The following is a 20,438-nucleotide window of genomic DNA, read 5'->3' on the forward strand; positions in this document are numbered from 1 at the left end:
TTTCAGATTGTTCTTTGGCATTTTCACACAGATTTGTATTAATCAAATCAATCTCCTCCTTTTGCGGTCTTATGTTCAAGGCTTTTTGCTTGCAAGAGACAGAAAGCCATTCAGACTATTTCTAGTAAAAAGAGAGTTTAAGGAAAGGAGACCAAGGTGTCTCTGAATTATCTGGAGGCAGGGAAAAAAGTACAGGCAGGCCCACAGAAGGCCCTGGGATCGCTAACTCAGTACCTGAGTGTGTACCCTTCTCTCACTGGGCGACTGGTCTTCTGGTTCTACTTTCTCTGTGCATCTGCTCAATTCTGTGCTCCGTGTTTGCCACCTTCTTCATGGCTGCCCTGTTCCCCCTTACCTTCTGCTTGCATATAGCTTAGGGGGTCGGACATGACTTTCATTCTATACCTGCCAGTGTGTCTCTCCACCCCTACCCCGGGCGATTGTAACCTCACTATCTCAATTATTAAACCTGATGCTACATTCCCACATCCGAGAATCTGGTTCGCTCAGCTGAATTATGGATGGTTTCTCCTCAGGGCAGCTGTTTACACATCAGGTTAGGTGGTAGGTGTCATTTAGTTACAAACAGATGGAGTCTCTGAAAATAGGTCGTGGGCAGCAGGAAATGACTGGTATCTCAAGCCCACCAGCTTCTCTTAGCATCCTAGTAAGTGTTCTCGATTGGGGCTACCTGACAGATTGTGACCAATGTTAGTGACTCAGAACTTCTGGGCCTCCGTGGTCTTCACTATTTTGGTAAAAGTACCACACCAGATCATTTAAAATATTGCTTCTTTATTTTTAAACGCCTCATATTTCCAGTTTGCTACCATGCTGGGGTGGGACTGAATGATTGCTCCTTCGAATTCATATTCTGAAGCACCAACCCCCAGTGTGATGGTGTTAGGAGGTGGGCCTTTGGAAGGTAAGTAGGTTTAGAAGAGGTCCTAGGGCCCTTGTAAGAAAGGATATTGAAGAGTTTGCTTCTTTTCTCTCTCTTTGTGCACACACACAGAAAGAAGGCCACGTGAGCCCACGGCAAGAAGATGGCCATCTACAAGGCAGGAAGAGGGTTTTCATCAAGAACCACCCCTACCAGTGTCTTGATCACAGTGAGAAATACATGTCTGTTGTTGAGGCTATCCAGTCTGTGGTATTTTGTCATAGCACCGCCGGAGCGGACTAAACCACCAAGTCATTATAGTTTTGCTTCTACTTTATAGATAAAGCCCCCGTCAGTAGTTAAATAGATAGAGTGCTCAGGTCTCTGGGAGCCAAGATTCAAAGCCCAACCTCTGTGACCACCAAAATAATGCCCTTCCACCGTTGCTCTCTGCTCTGTGCTATCCCACATTGGTAAAACGAACAAACAAACAAAGAACACCTCTAATTTCAGCCAACTAAAAGTAAGTTTTGCATATTTTCAACATGTCAAATTGTAGTATTTAGTTCAGTTGAGAGAGAACCTTAGAAAACTTATTTCGAGTTTACAAAGCAGGGAAATTTTCCTTTTATATTTTTTCATTGGCAGAGCTTCTTCTGATATATGCTGTAGTTTTAGCCTTTGACATTACTATTATGAAATGCAAAAAGAGAGTTCATTTAAATTTTGTTTTTCCTCAAAATTTACCTTGGATTCTTGCCATTGTTACAGGGAACATGTATCAAGCAGCTTGAAAGTGTGCTTTCTTCCAAGTCTGGCCTATCTTTTTTTCAAGCTCTTGGGTAACCAGGAGCCTTTTAGAATTTCCCCAATTAACATTTAACTATATAGGATAACCTGGAACTATGGTTTACTCACCTCAGAGATGCAACAGAGGAAGGAGCTCCTCCTGGGAGTCTGGAGACCAGAATTTTAGTTTGGGCTCGACTTCTTACTATGTGACCTTGAGGAAATCCTGTCTGCTCCCCCGGCCTCGATTTCTTAACCCATGAAAGGGAGTTATCATGCCTCCTCCATACTTCACAAGAATGTTGTGAAGATAAAATAATGTATAGGAAAGCGCTTTGTACACTGAAAGGTAATGGAGAGCTGTAAGTGGATATTATTATTTATTTTATGAGCCCGTAGAAATCAAAGCTCGGGTTTCATGGCCAAGAGGATTTTCCTCACAAATCTAATTCCTAAAGCTTGGCTTTGCCGAGTTAATAAGTACTTTCCAAATAAAGATCCCTTTTACTGCTTTGATTTTTGTGAACTTCCCTTTACTCTGATTCAAAGTCACATGGGAAGGAGCTCTTGTAAAACCATTGTTTAATTTAGACTTTTCATACTGCGTGTATGTCCGGCTATTCTCTGGTTTCAGTCTCCAAGGAGCCTCTGAGGGCAGACTGTGCTTCTTTCCCTTACATATAGTTTGGCAGCAAATGAGATGTTTTCAATAGGGGTGAAAAAAACCTCACAGTAAGTAACCTGTCACCTCCAGGAAGAAGCACATCCTGTTCTAAAGAAGTTGCTTCAGAGCCGACCCGAGGACCGTACTGGTGTTTTTACTTATGACTCAGGCAATAGCCTGGGATGGTGTTTTAAGGAGAGAGTTGTTACATGACATTGTAATAACATTGTGAGAAGCCATCATACAAAGCTCTTTATTTTAGTATCGTGGACTTCTAGTCGGGACCCCAATTCTGTTCGGTATGCCTACAACTCTTCATGCCAGAGCACAGGAAAAGTGCAAAAACGTGCCCAGAAAATCACTGGATAAAAGCAGACAGGCTTTTAATTTGAATCTTAGATGTAAAGGGATTAAAGCCATGGGTAGTTGACTTCCTTTTCCTACGGTCGCTTGTGTGGCTCAGATGGAGACCATTGGTCCAAGTTCATGTGTTACATTTCACCCATTAATCACGCTTGAATCCTGTTCTTAAGCTTCTGGAATCCAGGCTCTGGAGCCAGGAAATGGAGCAAGATGGAACTTTAAAGAAATGAGGGGGCTTTTCTAGTCATAATTCCACTGTTATTGCCTGAAGCACTATAAAAGATGGAAGAATCAAAAACAATCTCCACACATCCCCTGTCACTTGCCTTTTGTGTGGTACTTTTACCAAACTCTGGGATCATAGTTTTGGTAGCTGAAAGTTTATCCCCTTCCAGGGACCCCAGCAGAGTCCCACAGGGCGAGGTCAATAGGCGGAGCTTCCAAAGTGTCCCAGTCTCTTGGGATTTCCTCCTCTCCTCTCCGTCCTAGTTCATTGGTGGGGTTGAGTTTAAAGTGTCAGGCCACAGAACAGACAGATTGTTCACAGTGGTAATATGATCTGGTTGTCAGTCACTTCCTGAAACCCACATCTGGGTGGTAGTAAACGCAGGACTGAGATTCTAATATTATAACTCACGGTTCTATTTTCTGTCCCTCATACAGTGGCTTCCTTCGTGAGTTATAGACGAAAGTGAAAATTAACTGCAATTTTAAAAATATGAAATTTGAGACCTCAAGCCAAGAAATCTTAGCATTCTAGTATCAATAGAAGTAGGATTTTGTTTGTTTACTCTGAGTCCCAGTTATCATTAGTGTCACATTTCTTTATCATAAGAGGCCTGGGTGATGGGGAATGTTCTATAATGTGAATGCTGTCACCCTATAGCCATACTTTTAGTGTGGGCAACTCTTTGCAAGATCTGTTGCAAGAATCTCTGGGATTCCCAGGTGGTGTTTCACACACGCACAGGATCAGGTACAGCCAACAATGGATTTCTTGTCTTAGAAATATTGGAAAGGGGCGCCTGGGTGGCTCAGTCGTTAAGCATCTGCCTTCGGCTCAGGTCGTGATCTCAGGATCCTGGGATCGAGCCCCGCATCGGGCTCCCTGCTCGGCAGAAGCCTGCTTCTCCCTCTCCCACTCCCCCTGCTTGTGTTCCCTCTCTCACTGTCTCTCTCTCTCTCTGTCAAATAAATAAATAAATAAAATCTTAAAAAAAAAAAAAAAGAGAGAAATATTGGAAATATTCAGAGAACAAATGGCCTAATATCAGGCTTTACATATACAGGGCTCCTGCTTTGAGTGTGAAGTTGGTTCTTTACATTCTAAAATTGTGAGATCATCAGGAAAGTTCAAGAATATTTAGGAGGTAATAAGGTCAGTTGGTTTGACTGGTAGGTTCATGGCATAGAGAAGTTGAGGACAGAGCTGGAAGGATGCTTTTGTTTATTAATGTCACATTACCCTTAGAGTAAGGGCTGTTGTAATCTCTGCATATACTGATGCTACTTATTATAAGATATTTGAAGAACATGTATGAAAACTTTGGGTCTCATTGCAGTGGGCAAGTTAACAGTTAGACTGATGTTTGGATACTACATCTGTCACCTGCTAGTCATGTGACTTTGGGCAAGTTAAACATTGTTAGCCTCCATTTCCTGATCCAGGAAATGGCAATAGAATATTTACCTCAGAAGTTTGTTAAGAATTAGGTAATAGAATATGTAAATATTAAATATATAAGGCAGTTCTCACACTGACTGGCACATGGTGAACAATAAATTTAAGAGTCATCATTTCCCACCTAGATGATTGAAATAGCCTCTTTACTGGTGTCCCTGTTTTTGCTCCAGCTCTGCCTCATTTTAGTCTCAACATGGCAGCTGGAATGATCCTGTTATAATGTTAAGTTGGATGGTGTCATTTCTTTGCTCAAAATCCAATGCGTCTGGTTCACTCAGAGGGAAAGCCTCACAATGGCTGGTATATTGTTGTTAGTTTAAAGATTGTATTTATTTATTTATTTTAAGTAATTTCTACACCCAGCATGGGGCTTGAACTCCAACCCCGAGGTCAATTGTTGCATGATCTACCCACTGAACCAGCAGGCACCCCTGGTATGTTTTTATTTATTTATTTATTTATTTATTTATTTATTTATTTATTTATTTATTTATTTTTATTTTTATTTTTTTTAAAGATTTTTTATTCATTTATTTGACAGAGAAAGACACAGCGAGAGAGGGAACACAAACGGGGAGTGGGAGAGGGAGAAGCAGACTCCCCGCCGAGCAGGGAGCCCGATGCGGGACTCGATCCCGGGACTCCAGGATCATGACCTGAGCCGAAGGCAGTCGCTTAACCAACAGAGCCACCCAGGCGCCCTCCTGGTATGTTTTTAATCTCACCTTCTTCTCTCCCCTTGACTGTCTGTTGCAACCACACTGGCCTCCTCTTACTGGGCCTTAAACATTCCAGAAAGTTCTCCCCACCACCTGACACCCTTTACCTGTGCCCACTGTTTTGTTTTCTACAAATCATTTATCACCAACTAACCTTCTATATATTTTAGCTGCTTATAACCTTGATTGGTTGTCTCCCCCTGCTACAAGGTAAGCTTCAATGGGATAAGGATTTCTTCGTATCTGCTTTGTTCACAGCTATATCCCTAGAGCCCAGAACAGAACCTGGCACAGAGAACCCCTCAGCACATATTTGCTTAGTTAGTTTTGAATGATCAAACAAATGGGAGCCATTATTAGTAATTTAATGGGATCTCTTAGTATTAGTACATGTACATGCTATTTCATCCATTCAACAGATACTGGCTAAGCACATAATACGAGCCAGAATTACATTAGCTGTTGGGAATAGAGCCAGAAACAAGAGAGACATGGCCCTGCCTTCGTGGAGCTTATGGTTTTAGTGTTACAAGAATTGCACTGAATAGATATTCCTAATTGTGAAAAGGTGAAAGATTTTCTTCATAACACTTAAGTATGAAATTTGAAGTTTTTCAGAATCTTTAAACATTATTATCTAAAACCTTAAAAACTTTATTTACCATTATTATTTTCAAAAAGAGTTTAACATAGAATTAGAAAATTTTATTTTTTTCATAGCCAAGTAATTTTAATGAGATTATGGGGCACCTGGGTGGCTTAGTCATTAAGCGTCTGCCTTCGGCTCAAGTCATGATCCCAGGTTTCTGGGATTGAGCCCCACATCAGGCTCCCTGCTCAGCAGGAAGTCTGCTTCTCCCTCTCCCACTCCCCCTGCTTGTGTTCCTTCTCTCGCTGTGTCTCTCTCTGTCAAATAAATAAGTAAAATCTTTAAAAAATTTTTTTAATGAGATTATGATCAATCAGATATACATTCATGTTGCTTATTTTTTTTTATTTTTTAAATTCTTATTTTTTTAAAATTTAAATTCAAGTTAGTTAACATATAGTGTATTATTTATTCCAGGGGTAGAACTTAGTGATTCCTCAGTTGCATATAGCACCCAGTGCTCATGATATCAAGTGCCCTCCTTAATGCCCATTACCCACTTACCTCATCTCCCCATCCACCGCCCTCCAGAAACCCTCTATAGTTAAGTTTGTTCCCTATAGTTAAGACTCTCTTATGGTTTGCCTCTCTCTCTCTTTTTATCTTATTTTATTTTCTCACTTTTTTTAAATTCAAGTATAATTAACATATTCTAACTTTTTTTTAGACCTGTGAATGAAGAGTTCTAACCATCTCCCTGGTTACTGGACTTCCAGTCTTAATTATTTATTCTCATCCTCATGATCAAATCAGCATCATATTTAAAAGTACATACGATAAATTTTAGATGCACTACAATGCATGGTGACTTACTAAAATGTTACTCCAGCTTCTACCTAATTTTAATTCCATATTTCACTTCATGATAATTTGATGTAGGTCTCTTCACGAAGCAGCATTATCTTAGAGTTTGCAATTTTGTTAATCTCTTGTGATTAGAAAATATGTTCAAATTTCTCACTTCATTACTCTGAGCTCTACCTTCGATTTTAAAAGTGATTACCAGATTTAATTTTAATATTTTTTATTCTCTGATTAAGAGAGTAAGCTATTAAGTTCTAGTCAATCAGGTAAGCCAGTATCATACAGGTTTTTAAATGATTCTAAATTAATTCATCTTTTAATTTGAATTTGTTCAAAATAGTCTCTGGTACTGAGTAGTTTTGATGAAAAATCACCATTCTGCCAGTCTGCTGTTGGGTATGATTTCAGTAAGACTCTCCATAGTAATTTTTCTGTGAAGACATCTCTTCGGGTTGCATTGGTCACACTGAATTTGCCATGTTAAATGCAAGTAACACAAGCTTAACCCATGCAAAGGAAACCGTCACAGTTCAGAGTAATCAAGTGGAAGTTTTGAAATTGTAAACTCTAAGATAATGTTACTTTGTGGAGAGACCTGGGTCAAATTATCATGGGTAATTCTCAAATGGAATTAAAATTAGGTAGAAGGAAGTTCCAGTTGATTGTGATCTGGCCGATCTCAAAGCTACAATGATCAGATGTTTCACATTAACTAGGGTTATATTTTGTCCTTGCATGGGTATAATTGAAATTAAGGCCTCCATTTGGAAAACATATGATAATTCAACAGCATCTTCTGCCTACTTCCTTAACAAATAGGAAGCCAGATGCACCATAGAGTAGTGAACCAGAAAAAAAAAAAATTAAAAGCTAACTTGTTAAAAAACAAATAATAAGGATGAAAATTGATAACACAAAGTTTTGAGCAAAAAATAAGAAAAAAAATTTCCTATAATTGGTAAGGTAAAAGACTGAATCAGAAAAATTTTATGTAGTTCTAAGATCTTGTCTGCTTTTAAACTTTATTTTATTTTATTCCTATAGAATAGAAACCGATCATTCTCTCTCAAGGGATATAGAAATTGCCATTCTTTAATAAAACTGCCACAAAGAACAGTAACTTTTATGTTAGAGGATTGTGAGGTAGAAAATAAATTTGAAAAACCTAAGGAAAGGAGAACTTTTCTCTGTGATATCTTTTTTTAAAAATATTTTATTTATTTATCTGAGAGAGAGAGAGGGAGAGCACATTGGGGGTGGGGGGAGAGGGAGAGGGAGAGGGAGAAGCAGACTCCCCGCTGAGCAGGGAGCCCAATGTGGGGTTTGATCCCAAGACCCGGAGATCATGACCTGAGCTGAAGGCAGACACTTAACCAACTGAGCCACCCAAGTGCCCTTCTGTGATATCCACTTGATAAGATCCCAGACAGTCTAAAATAAAGTTCCTCTGCTAACTTCAGAGGGAATGGAAGGAAATCAAAAAACCTCTTCAAAATGCTTTAGGGTCTAGTACTTTACTTCTTAGTAGCCCACATCATAATTCCGTTGTATTCAACAAACATTCACAGAGGGCTCATTATGGGGTAGGTGTTGAGAACACAAAGATAAATGTGCCCTCATTCTAGACTCAAGGAATTTATGTGGTGAGAGTCATTAAGAACATACAAGGAGGAAGCTAAAATTTGTTGACCACCGAACTATCTGCTAGACCTTTTTGCTAGGGCATTTACATACTTTATTACTTATTATCCTTATGGAAAAATTATAAGGTAGATATTATATTGAATAGCCATTTTATCATGTAAGAACTTGAGGGTCGCACAGAGAGTAGGGGAGCCAGAATTTAGTGTTGTCTATCTGTTGCCAAGTCCTAATTCTTTCCACCCCAGGATGCTGAAAAGAGACCTATATATACACATATACAAATAAATACATATATTTATATGCATATACATAAGTGTGTGTATATTTGTATATACATATACCTGCACATAAACACAAATATATATAAACCCACATATGTATAAGAGCCATATACACGCATACGTGGGCCTCCTTTGTTATCTAAATCACATGTTTTTTAATATATTTTAATTTTATATTTATTTTAATTAAGGTTTTTTTAAGGCAGTTTTTTTTTTTTTTTAAAGATCTATTTATCTGAGAGAGAGAGAGAGGGAGAGCAAATGTAGGGGTGGGGAAGGGCAGAGGGAGAGGGAGATAAAAACCCAAGCAGACCCGGCACTGAGTGTGGAGCCCAACTCAGGGCTCCACCGTGGGGCTCCATCTCACCACCCTGAGATCAGACCCTGAGATCAGACCTAAGTCAAAACCAAGAGTCCAATGCTTTAATCGACTGTGCCACTAGGCGCCCCTAGTGCAGTTTTAGATACACAGCAAAATTGAGGAGGAGGTAGACATTTCTCATGTATTTCCTGACACCATGTGTACATAACCTCCAACATTTGGTATATTTGGTACATTTGTTATAATTGATGAACCTACATTAATGCATCAAAGTCACCCAAAGTCCATGGTTTACATTAGGGTTCACTCTTCATGTTGTACATTCTACATCTTTGGACAAATGTATAATGACATGTATCCATCATTGTGGAATCACACAGAGTATTTTCACTGCCCCCCAAATCCCCTCTGCTTTCCCTATTTATCACCCCTTCCTCAACCCTTGGTAACCCTTGAAACTTGTACTCTCTTCATAGTTTTGCCTTCTCCAGAACATCATAGAGTTGGAATCACATGGTATGTAGTTTTTCCAGATTGGCCTCTTTCCCTGAGCAACATGCATTTAAGTTTCCTCTGTGTGTTTTCCTGGCTTTATAGTTCATTTCTTTTTAGCACCAAATAATATTCCTTGTCTGGATGTACCACAGTCTGTTTATCCATTCACCTACTGAAGGACATCTTGGCTGCTTCCAAATTTCAGCAATTATGAATAAAGTCATTATAAACATCCATGGGCAGGTTTTTGTGTGGGTGCACGTTTTCATCTCCTTTGGGAAAATACCAAGGAGCATGGTTGCTGGATTATTTGATGATCAATTGCATTTAACATGTTACATAAGGTTTTGGTAAGTACGGCCTATATTTCTTTGTTTTGAATGGGAAAAATAATGCATTGTGAGTGCATTCTATTTCTCCAAATAACACTATTACTTTTTAAGTACTGATTCATAATCTCTAAGGGATTTCTTGCATTATATAAAGCATTTACAAAACCACTGATCTAATGATTTAATAATTAATCAGTCATTAGTGTGAATGTTTGAATGCAGAATGCAATAATAGTGTGCAGTATGAGATACAAAATATCATTTCCTCCAGCAACGACATGCTCTATAGTGTAGAGAAACCGTGAAATAATATGTTAGAGTTACATCAGGAATTCAAATAGCAGTTAGCAAAATGAAATAAGTCCATTTTAAAATCGTTACTGATTGAAGAGTTGCTGAGTGAGGTTGGTGGCTAAAGGAGAGGAGGAAACTGGAAGAGTGGTCACTATTGCTGTTTGGTGGTGAGTGAAGGGGAAGGGGGCATGTGCCAATGGGGGAGCAAGGGGAATAGAAAATGCCCGACCTTCCTCTGTGTCCAGGTCCAAGGAATTGGTGGACAGATGTGGTCTTTCTGGACATTGGAGACTCTAGCAGCAGATGACTGTAAACCACCATCTGAAGTCTTAACAGAAGTGACGGGGCAAAACAACAGACTTAAGATGGACGTTGATTGCTAGGGACAGCTCCTGGGACACCCTGCAACTGTGCTGAGCACTGCATTTTTGAGTACGATGCTTCTGCACATGTCCTGGCCACATTCACTTGCAATGGCAATTTTATTCTCAAACTCAACATCCAAAAAACAAATAATCAAGTCAAAAAATGGGCAGAAGACATGAACAGACACTTCTCTGAAGATGACATATAAATGGCTAACAGACACATGAAAAAATGTTCATCATCATTAGCCATCAGGAAAATTCAAATCAAAACCACATTGAGATACCACCAGTTAGAATGGCAAAAATTGACAGGCCAAGAAACAACAAATGTTGGAGAGGTTGTGGAGAAAGGGGAACCCTCTTACACTGTTGGTGGGAATGCAAGTTGGTACAGCCCCTTTGGAAAACAGTGTGGAGGTGCCTCAAAAAATTAAATATAGAGCTACCCTATGACCCAGCAATTGCACTCCTGGGTATTTACCTCAAAGACACAGATGTAGTGAAAAGAAGGGTCATATGCACCCCAATGTTCATAGCAGCAATGTCCACAATAGCCAAACTGTGGAAAGAGCCGACATGCCCTTCAACAGATGAATGGATAAAGAAGATGTGGTCCACATATACAATGGAATATTACTCAGCTACCAGAAAGGATGAATACCCAACTTTCACATCAACATGGATGGGACTGGAGGAGATTATGCTAAGTGAAATAAGTCAAACAGATAAAGTCAATTATCATATGGTTTCACTTATTTGTGGAACATAAGGAATAGCATGGAGGACATTAGGAGAAGGAAGGGAAAAATGGGGCAGGGGAATTGGAGGGAGAGATGAACGATGAGAGACTATGGACTCTGAGGAGCAAACTGAGGGTTTTAGAGGGGAGGGGGGAGGGGGGATGGGTTAGCCCGGTGATGGATATTAAGGAGGGCACGTACTGCATGGAGCACTGGGTGTTATACGAAAACAATGAATGGTGGGTCACTACATCAAAAACTAATGATGTATGGGCGCCTGGGTGGCTCAGTCGTTAAGCGTCTGCCTTCGGCTCAGGTCATGATCCCAGGGTCCTGGGATCGAGTCCCACATCGGGCTCCCTGCTCGGCAGGAAGCCTGCTTCTCCCTCTCCCACTCCCCCTGCTTGTGTTCCTGCTCTCGCTATCTCTCTCTGTCAAATAAATAAATAAAAATCTTTAAAAAAAAAAAAAAAAAAAAAAAAAAAAAAAAAAAAAAAAACTAATGATGTATTGTATGGTGACTAACATAACATAATAAAATAAAATTAAAAAAAATAAAGTTTGGGCGCTGAATGTTCATGGCTTTTCTTGTTTCCCCTGTTGACAACCAATCAGGAGCACTGACTTGAATGAGTCCCTTGAGTGTAAGTACTGTACCTGTGATGCTAACAATTTTCATGATCTTCACTGTCCACTAAACCCAACTTTTTTGGCATAGCCTATGGTTTTTGCTTCGTACCACTTCCTCAAAGCCTTGCAAGTTAGTGACAAATGGTCAAACCAGTTTCTCATAAACTTCTCTCCTTCTTGTGATTTTCATCTCCCAGCCTGACTAATGAATCTGAGAGCCTTTCTTGATATTGCATAGGACACATCTCATATTGCCTCCTTGGAGTTTCTTGTCACTTCTTCTCTTGGGCTACATCATTCTTCTGCTTGAAGCCAACCACCTACGTCTTGATGAAATGTCAGGACTTGATAAACGTATGATAAAACATGGGTTGGAGACAGGTGATGGAACCAGAAGTCCACTGGGAGCTGGGAGATGGGAAGGAACTGCAAAAATAAGCTTAAGATGCCTTCTTTCTAGTGGACTACTCCAAGGCATGGTTTCTCAGGATAGCCTGAAGTCATATTATGTCACATAATATCATGTGACCTAAAGGAGTCACCAGCCTAACATCTGCATGGGCCTTCTTGCAATACAGTTTATATCTGACTAGCATGGTAATGCATTATCTTGTCTTCCGTCTGGCCCTTCACAGTCTCATTTCCCCTTGCCCTTACTCATGCTGCCTGGTCTTGCATAGTCATTAAAAAGTATTAAAAGTCTGTGCCTCAACTTTGTTTTCTAGGTAATCCAGGCCAATGCAGATACCAAATCTCTTTCCTAAATTCTCCATCAAAGCAGTATTATCTGCTTCAGTCCTCTGCACAAGATATTGCATGTTGAGATGGAACATTGATATGACATTGTTTTTCATCTTAGATCAATTTTGATGCATGGTGTACTAATCAATACCAAAAAATGCTTCTAGTGAGTCTCTTCTCAGATATAACCTAGGAGAGAGTTTTATAGTATCCACCAAATAAATATTTTGGAGTTTTTCATAATAAAACTTTTATGACATCATTAAAAAACCAGAATTTTAATAATTAAGAAATAGCAAATACACTCAGGTAATGACTGTTTTCATCCATTTTTTGTCTAGCATTTTGGTATTGACTCTCTTGTTGGTCTATGCTTATGCATCTAACTTTGTTTCACCAACTAGATCTCAACTACTTGAAGGTAAGGAGAGGGAAGTCTTCTTTCCCACAGCTATTAGCTTGGGATAGACCAGCAAGTTGGTGCGGCCATCACAGAGTTTGAAATGGAGCTCTCAGAGGCTCATTTGTTTAGTTCACCAACATGTGAACATTGTGATATTTAAAATTTTCAGTTCTTCAATGTGTCTTTATGTCTTCAATAAACCTCATACAGATATGTGTTGAGTGATCAGAAGCCAATGTAGTGTACAGATTTGGGGATTGGTCTTCATGTCATAAAGAGAAGACTGATTGGTTTCACCTCCCCCATAGAACTTAGCCTATTTTGAGACAATCAGCTTTTTTCTGTTCCTGGCATTCTCAACTCCTTTTCCCTTATTGTCCTCAACCACTGGGTCACTAAATCTTGTCTTTTGTACTCCTTCAACTGCTTATAGTCCTTCGATGACCCCCACCCTGAGTTCACTGTGAGGCCCATTATGAATCAGTGGTTCTCTCACTCCCTTAGATGGGGACACTACCATCTGTCCATCCCCATGATCGATCCTGGTGCATTGTAAGTATTTAATAAACCCCTGAATAATACTTGTTCTTTTATGAAAAGTAAGATGTTAATTTCATTCCAGACCAATATTTATTGAACATCCATGCTCTGGGGAGCTCTGGGCAAGATACTGTAGAGAGTAAGAGAAGGTCTAAGATGCTGGATTCTTAAAATCTAAACGATGAAGCAAATAACAATAAAATAGAGTTACTGAAAAACCAGACATACAAAAATTCAAGCAATGCCCCAAGGTGGTCTATTGTTAATTACTAGATTTGTTAGATAGAACATGAGTGCTAACACTTCAGAGGAGAACTTGGCCATTGTGGCCAGCAGTGATCTGCAAAGACCACACAGAGGAAGAAAGATGTGAGCCTGGTATTAGAGAGAAAGCCAGTTTTGTGTGAGTGGAGATCAACCAAGGCAGAAGAAAAGGAGCAGAGTGGGAAGGGAGTAGTCTGATCTCCTAGAACAGAGTTTTTCTGCAGAGTAGTATTCTTCACCTTTTTAAGGTTATGGATTGTTTTAAGAATTTGATAAATACTTTTAATTCTCCTCCAAAAAGTGACCATTAAAAATAGATGCAAAAGTTTTTATACTTTTTTAGGGGTATGTACATGTATAGCCTACTCGTGGACACCAGGAAGGGTTCCAGGGGGTTCATAAATCCCTCCACCTAAGAACCACATTCCAGGAGAGATTAATGGGAAGAGAGCTTTGGACTATGTAGATTTTGAAAGGTCTTAGATAACAGACTAAATGGAAGTAAGGGAAAAATAGAAATGGAAAGACATTCAATTTTAACTCAAAAACTGCTTTCCCCTTTGATTTTTTTTTATCTATAGAATAAGGAAAATAATCATACTTTCTAGATTTTTGAGCTGATTAATGGTGAAAATGATATAGAGAGTACACTATACAGTGTGCATGTATTTATTCTACAGGGAAGATAAAAAGCCTGGAGATTTTTAATTAATAAATAACATGGTTAAAATGGGATTTGAGAAGAGAAACTTGCTGGCAGTGTTCATGATGGAGGGAAAGGAAAAGAAACTTTAATTGCTGAGAATGGAAGAGTGGGGAGACACTGACGTACAGAACGAGATGACTAGGCCATAAACAACACTCTCAATATGGGTAAGAGCAAGACTTTTTTTTATAGGGAAGAAATGTCATATGAGGAGGAGTTAGCATTTAAAAATATTTCTTCCTTTAAGAGGTCACTTTCACAGGAACTTACTCCCACTTAGTAATTTAGAAATGCATGATTGTAATCATCAGAAATTTTCACTTAAAATATTCAAGAAATAACTATGACTACAGTTGGTAGACTGCATGATAGATTTGCCAAGGGAATAGAAGCCTCTTTTGGAGAGTTTCACACTCGATTACACAGAAAGACGAGTTAGGATGAAGTTCCCAAGAGAAATGCTATATGTTTGATTTCTATGTGGGATGATTGGTTTCTTTCTGCTTCTCTCATCTTTAACCTCTTCCTTGTGGCTCATAAGGGAGATTGGTCCCAACTGGTCTACAGGTCCTAAACCACTGATAGATCTAGATTCTCCTGTTTCTACTATACTTAATTCAGAACTTATATCTTTCTATTTGGATATTCCATTAGCTTCTTAAAGGGACTCTCTGCCTTCAGGTCTTTCTCTATTTAATGTATTCTCTGCAGGACAGCTAGAATATTCTTTCTAAAATACAAATATGATCATATCTCTTTCCTGCTTTAAACCCTTCACTGACTCCTCAAGTCCTGCAGAATGAAGTTCAGAGTCTTTAGCATGACTTACAGTCACCCTCAGCCTACTTGCTCAGGCTTATCTCCAATCACTCCCATCCACATGCCCAACCTCTATGTATGTGGCTGTTCTAGAGGCTGCCATCTCTGCAGAGAGGCCATTGCTCTTTTTCTTGGCATATAGCATTTTCACTCATTCTACTTTAGACTTAATTGTAATTTTTAATACATGAACCTAGATTAATCAAGCAAACCACACTACAAGTTTGTCCCTGCTTTGCCCCTCATAGCAAAGTGTGCACTTTCCAGAGGCAATCAGATTCAAAAATTATATTTCTGTTCCTTCTCGCCCTTTCTTTATCCATCTGTCTAGCTAGCTAGGTATCACTTTTCTGATTTTAAAAATTTAGACATTATCTAAAAATACTACTATAGAAAATTAGACTTTAGCTTCCTTGACATCTTTCTGCAGTATTTGTTTACCCTCTGTATTGGGTAAAAGTCTTAATTTGCCTCCTCAGTTTCCCCTGGTGATGTCCAGCTCCCAGACTGCGGTGCTTCTCCCAGGAGATAACCAGTCATTTGCCCTGGAATATTGGGCCCTTTCTCTTGGCTGCCAGCAGCACAGTTAGGCCAACTAACACAAGGCTCAACATTTCTGGCTCTTGTTACCACATCTGGACTCAGATGAAGCTCTAATTCTCTGAATGTGAAATTCAGCTCCCCAATGGCTTTTGGAGAAGCCAGATAACCCAACTCAGAAATAAGGGAGAATAATATCTGTGGGTAAATTTTGACCAATGAGAGACAAATATGTAACATATGGCCTTTATTGCTTAGCATTCTTTTTGCTTTGCTTTATTTATTTCTGTCTCTCAGTGACCTGGATTTGTACCTCCTCAATGAAGTCTCAGTATTTAAATCCTTTTATCAGACCCCATTTTTCCAGAGCACTCAGGCTAAGATACTTTCTCTCCTTAGTATCTTAGTGTGTGTGTGTGTGTGTGTGTGTGGACAACTTTTGGTTAATTCAATAATCAGAATTTAAATTATCATGACTCTATAAATGCTACATATTCCAGTAAACCCAGCAAGCATGATTTTACTTTTCTCCTCCTAAATCTTTCTATTTTTTTCTGGTGTTTAAAATTGCATAGATTGTTGTTGTTGTTCACTTAATTTTCTATGTCAATTTAGAAATCTCCCCAAAGCATTGAAATTCCCCTAATATGAACAGAAGTGTTGAGCAGTTCTTTTGTCTTTGAGATTCCTACTGTAGCCTTGTGTGTTCTCCAGTTCCAGTCTGAACTGGCTGACCCTTAGACCTGATATTCCACACTATTCTCTGAATTCTCTTCATTTATTTCTTCTTTATATTTTCTATTTCCTGGATCTAGTGCCTTACTTTTTCTTGGTTTAAAACCTCATGTTGGAAAACACATCCTCCAGTAGCTTCCTGAAAAAAGGTACATGGGAGGTAATTTATTTTAAAATCTTAAATGCCTGAGATGGTCTTTATTTAGCCTTCATATTTAAATGATACATTATTAAGATAAGAAATGTTTTACAGAAAGTAAAATTTTATCAGAATTTTAAAAGCACTCCATTTTTTTCTAGTATATTGCATTACTTTTATAAAGTTTAATGGTAATCTAATTCCCAGTTCTTTGTATATAATCAGTTATTTTCTCACAGGAAGCTTTAGTATCTTTTTCCAAATCTCTAACATTTTGGATTTCATAATGTTGTGTCATAGTGTGCATCTTATTTTATTAATAAGTTACCAGGAGTCATTTTATAAACTGAGGTTCTTAAGTTTTAAGACATTTTCTTGAATTATTTCTTTGATAGATTTATGTTTCCTGTTCCTTGATTATTTCATTTATTAATAAATGTCTTTGTGATATTTGTGAATTCTTTTAAGTTCTTGGATTATAGCAGTGCACACAAAGACTAAAAATTCTACCCTTGTGAAGCATATATTCTAATGGTAAAGATAGGTAAGTTAAATAAGCAAAATAAAAAGTAATGTTAGTAATAAATGCTAAGAAAAAAAAGGCCAGGAAGGAAGTTATGATATAGGGTGTGTACGTGAGATTCGTGATTTTAGATATGAGGCCAGGAAAGGCTTCACTGTGAGAGTGAGGTTTAAGTTAAGATGACAGGGATTAAGGAGTTAGCTAGGTAGCTCTCTGGGGTAAAAGCCTTTTAGGTAGGAAAAATATCAAGTTTGAAGTACAGATGTATTTAAGGAATAGTAAGGAAGCTAGGGTGACCAAAACAAAGGAAGCAAATGGGAGAGTGGGAGGGAATGAGGTTAAGGGTAGGTGGGGCCCAAATTATGCAAGGCCTTGTAGGTAGGAAGGGGACCACTGGAGGGTTTTGAGCAGAGGAATAACATGATCTAACAGAGGTCTTAATGGAATCACTTTGGCTGGTATGGTGAGAGAGTCTGAAAGAAGGCAAAGGTAGAAGCAAGGGTGCCATTCAGGAGGCTGTTGCAACAAATCAAGAGAGAAGTAACAGTGGCTTGTACCAGAGCAGTGGCAGTGAGGATTGTGAGTTGTGGTTGAATTCTTTATATGTTTTGAAGGTAGAAGTGTCATGATTTGCTGACAGACCATATCTGAGGTGTGAGATAAAAAGGAAGGAAGATGACTCAGGATTTTGGCATGAGCCTAAAAAAAGAAGTTGCCAAAAACTGAAAAGGGAAAAGTACAGGAGGAAAGCTTGTTTTTTTTTTGTTTTTTTTTTTTTTTTAATCTTTATTTCTGGGGAGAGGGAGGAAAGTGTAAGAAGTTTGGAATTGGGCGTTGAAAGTATGACATGCCTGTTACATATCCAAATAAAGATGTAAATTGTGAGTTTGACATTTAGGTCTGCATGTTTAGGTGAGGTATGTGGGCTGGAGATATAGATGTGGAAGCCTTCAGCATATAGGTGGTCTGTATGACCATGAGATAGGAAGTGATAGCCCAGAGAATGGGTGTAGATTATATACTCACTAGAGGAAAGGAGATCTCAGGATGGAGTCTGGAGGCACTGTCCACATTTAGAGATCAGGTTGATGAGTAAGAAATAGCAGGAAAGACTGAGAGGAAGAGGCCAAGGTGTAGGAGGAAAGCAGGGATATGTGGAGTTCCACAAGCAAAGAAAGTTTTCCAAGAAGGAGGGAATTATCTACTTTGTCAGGTGCTGCTGATAAGTGAGATGAGGACTAAGAAATGAGTTTCTTTTTTGGTGATCTTGATGAAAATAGATGTTGGGGAAGTGGTAAGGTAAAAATTTGACTGGAGTGGATTCACAGAGAGAGGAGGGAAGAAATGATAATTAGTGGGTGTAGATAACTTTCTTAAGACGCTTTCCCAAAAAAGGCAAGAAGAGAAATAAGATGGTACCCTTTCAATGAAGATGGTGCCAAAGGTGAAGAAGGAAATCCCTGCCCTTCCTAAAGCAGAAGCCAAAACAAAGGCTTTGAAGGTCAAGAAAGTGATGCTGAAAGGTGTCCACAGTCACAAAATAAAGATCCGCATGTCACCTACCTTCCAATGGCCCAAGACACTACATCTCTGAAGGCAGTCCAAATATCCTTGAAAGAGCACCCTCAGAAGAAACAAGCTTGACCACTATGCCTTCATCAAGTTCCCCTGACTACTGAGTCAGCCATGAAGAAAATAGAAGACAACAACACACTTGTGTTCATTGTAGATGTCAAGGCCAACAAGCGCCAGATCAAACAGGCTGGAAAGAAGCTCTATGACATTGACGTGGCGAAGGTCAACACTCTGATCAGGCCTGATGGAGAGATGAAGGTATATGTTCAACTGGCTCCTGATTATGATGCTTTGGATATTGCTAACAAAATTGGGATCATCTAAACTGAGTCTAGCTGGCTAAATCTAAATATACATTTTTTTCACCCCCTCCCCAAAAAAAGGAAAGAAGGAAAAAGAGAAAAAAGAAGTAAGATGATGGCTGGAGCTCTACTCTGTATTTTGGGAGCAAAGATTATTCAGATGTTGAATATCCTGTATTGATTTTCTTATTTTCTTTCTTGTATTTTCCATTTTTCAATTCTTTATCTTCCTGTTCTTGCTTGGGAGAGTCTTTGATTTTGTCTTAAAACCCTCCATTGACCTTTTTTTCTACTATCATTTTCATTTCAAGAGCTCTTCTTTATTTTTAGATTGTTCATTTTTCACATGAATGGTGATCTCTGTTCTTGTTCTTCATTTATCAAAGGTTCTGTTGAAGATATGAAAATTAAAAAAATAAAGAAATAAAGCTTTTCAATTTTGGTGTAGTTAGCTTTTCTCTCTTTTTACAAAAAAATTATTGAAGGATACTTAAGACTTACAAAATGATATAAAGAATAATACAACAAAATCCTTGGGCTTAAAATATAACTTTTTTTTTTAGTTTCCCAGTTTTGTTTTATAAGTGTAGTTTCATCCCATATTCCTAAAGTTATCTATTAAAGGTTTTTTTTTCCCTCAGCCTTTTCCTGCTCACTGTATTGATCTCTATTTTTTCTAAGTCCAATCTAATCTCCTGCTTTGTTTGTTTGTTTGTTTGTTTGCTTGCTTGCTTGCTTGCTTTGGTCTACCTTGCATATTAGGGCTTCCTCAAATATTTGGAGATCTTGCCTGCCCATGTGTATTTAAGAGTGGGGCCCTAAAAGCTCATTAGCAGGTCCGTGTGCCAAGGCAGCACTGGGTGGCTGCCTGCTTTCAATAGAGCTAGAACCCAGCTCTTTCCTTATAGACTTCCAGTGTCCGTATCTAGAGGTCTCCTCCCTTGGACCATTCTGTTTTTCCAGAGGAGAATCTTGCAGCTTTCTGCTTATGATAACTGCAGACTTAGGAAAAGGGCTCAAGAAGCCTCACTGTCCAGTACAGAGATTTTCACTTAATCTCCCATTTCCTATATCGCATTTTGCTCCTGACCTTAGCTGTGTTTGTTATTTGAGTGAATAGTCTTGTAGATTCAGCTTTTTCTGGGAGTAAAGTTCTTGTCTTCTGCCCAGAGTTGCAAAGGTGTAGTTTACTGGCTGTATAGATTGGTAGAAGGGATGGGAGCCATTGAAAAGCTCCAGATAGGTTTTTAACTAGTCCTATTCTTGGCTCCATTCTGAATATTGGCTCCCAGAGGTACCTAGTGGTTCCAGTGTCTGAGCCTTTTTGGTGTCATGTGGACCAAATCCACTCCACTCACACTGGGATGCCCCCTCTGTAGGCAATAGATTTCAGCCTTCTTCCCTCAGTTCAGCCAATTGTCGGCTATACAGCTTCTGCCCGTCTCTCACTTCTTCACCAATTCTCTTTGTTCTGTTGGTTTTAAATTTGG

At 38.9% G+C, this 20,438-nt stretch overlaps 1 pseudogene; it reads left to right on the top strand.

Annotated features, from left to right (window-relative positions):
• Positions 1-17,869: 17,869 nt before the first annotated feature.
• Positions 17,870-18,970, top strand: LOC123837970 (large ribosomal subunit protein uL23-like; annotated as a pseudogene).
• The last annotated feature ends 1,468 nt before the right edge of the window (positions 18,971-20,438 follow it).

This window comes from Mirounga angustirostris, unplaced genomic scaffold (genome assembly GCF_029215605.1).
Source record: "Mirounga angustirostris isolate CCGP_5_RB_7025 unplaced genomic scaffold, mMirAng1.0.hap1 SCAF_5, whole genome shotgun sequence".
NCBI lineage: Eukaryota > Metazoa > Chordata > Mammalia > Carnivora > Phocidae > Mirounga > Mirounga angustirostris.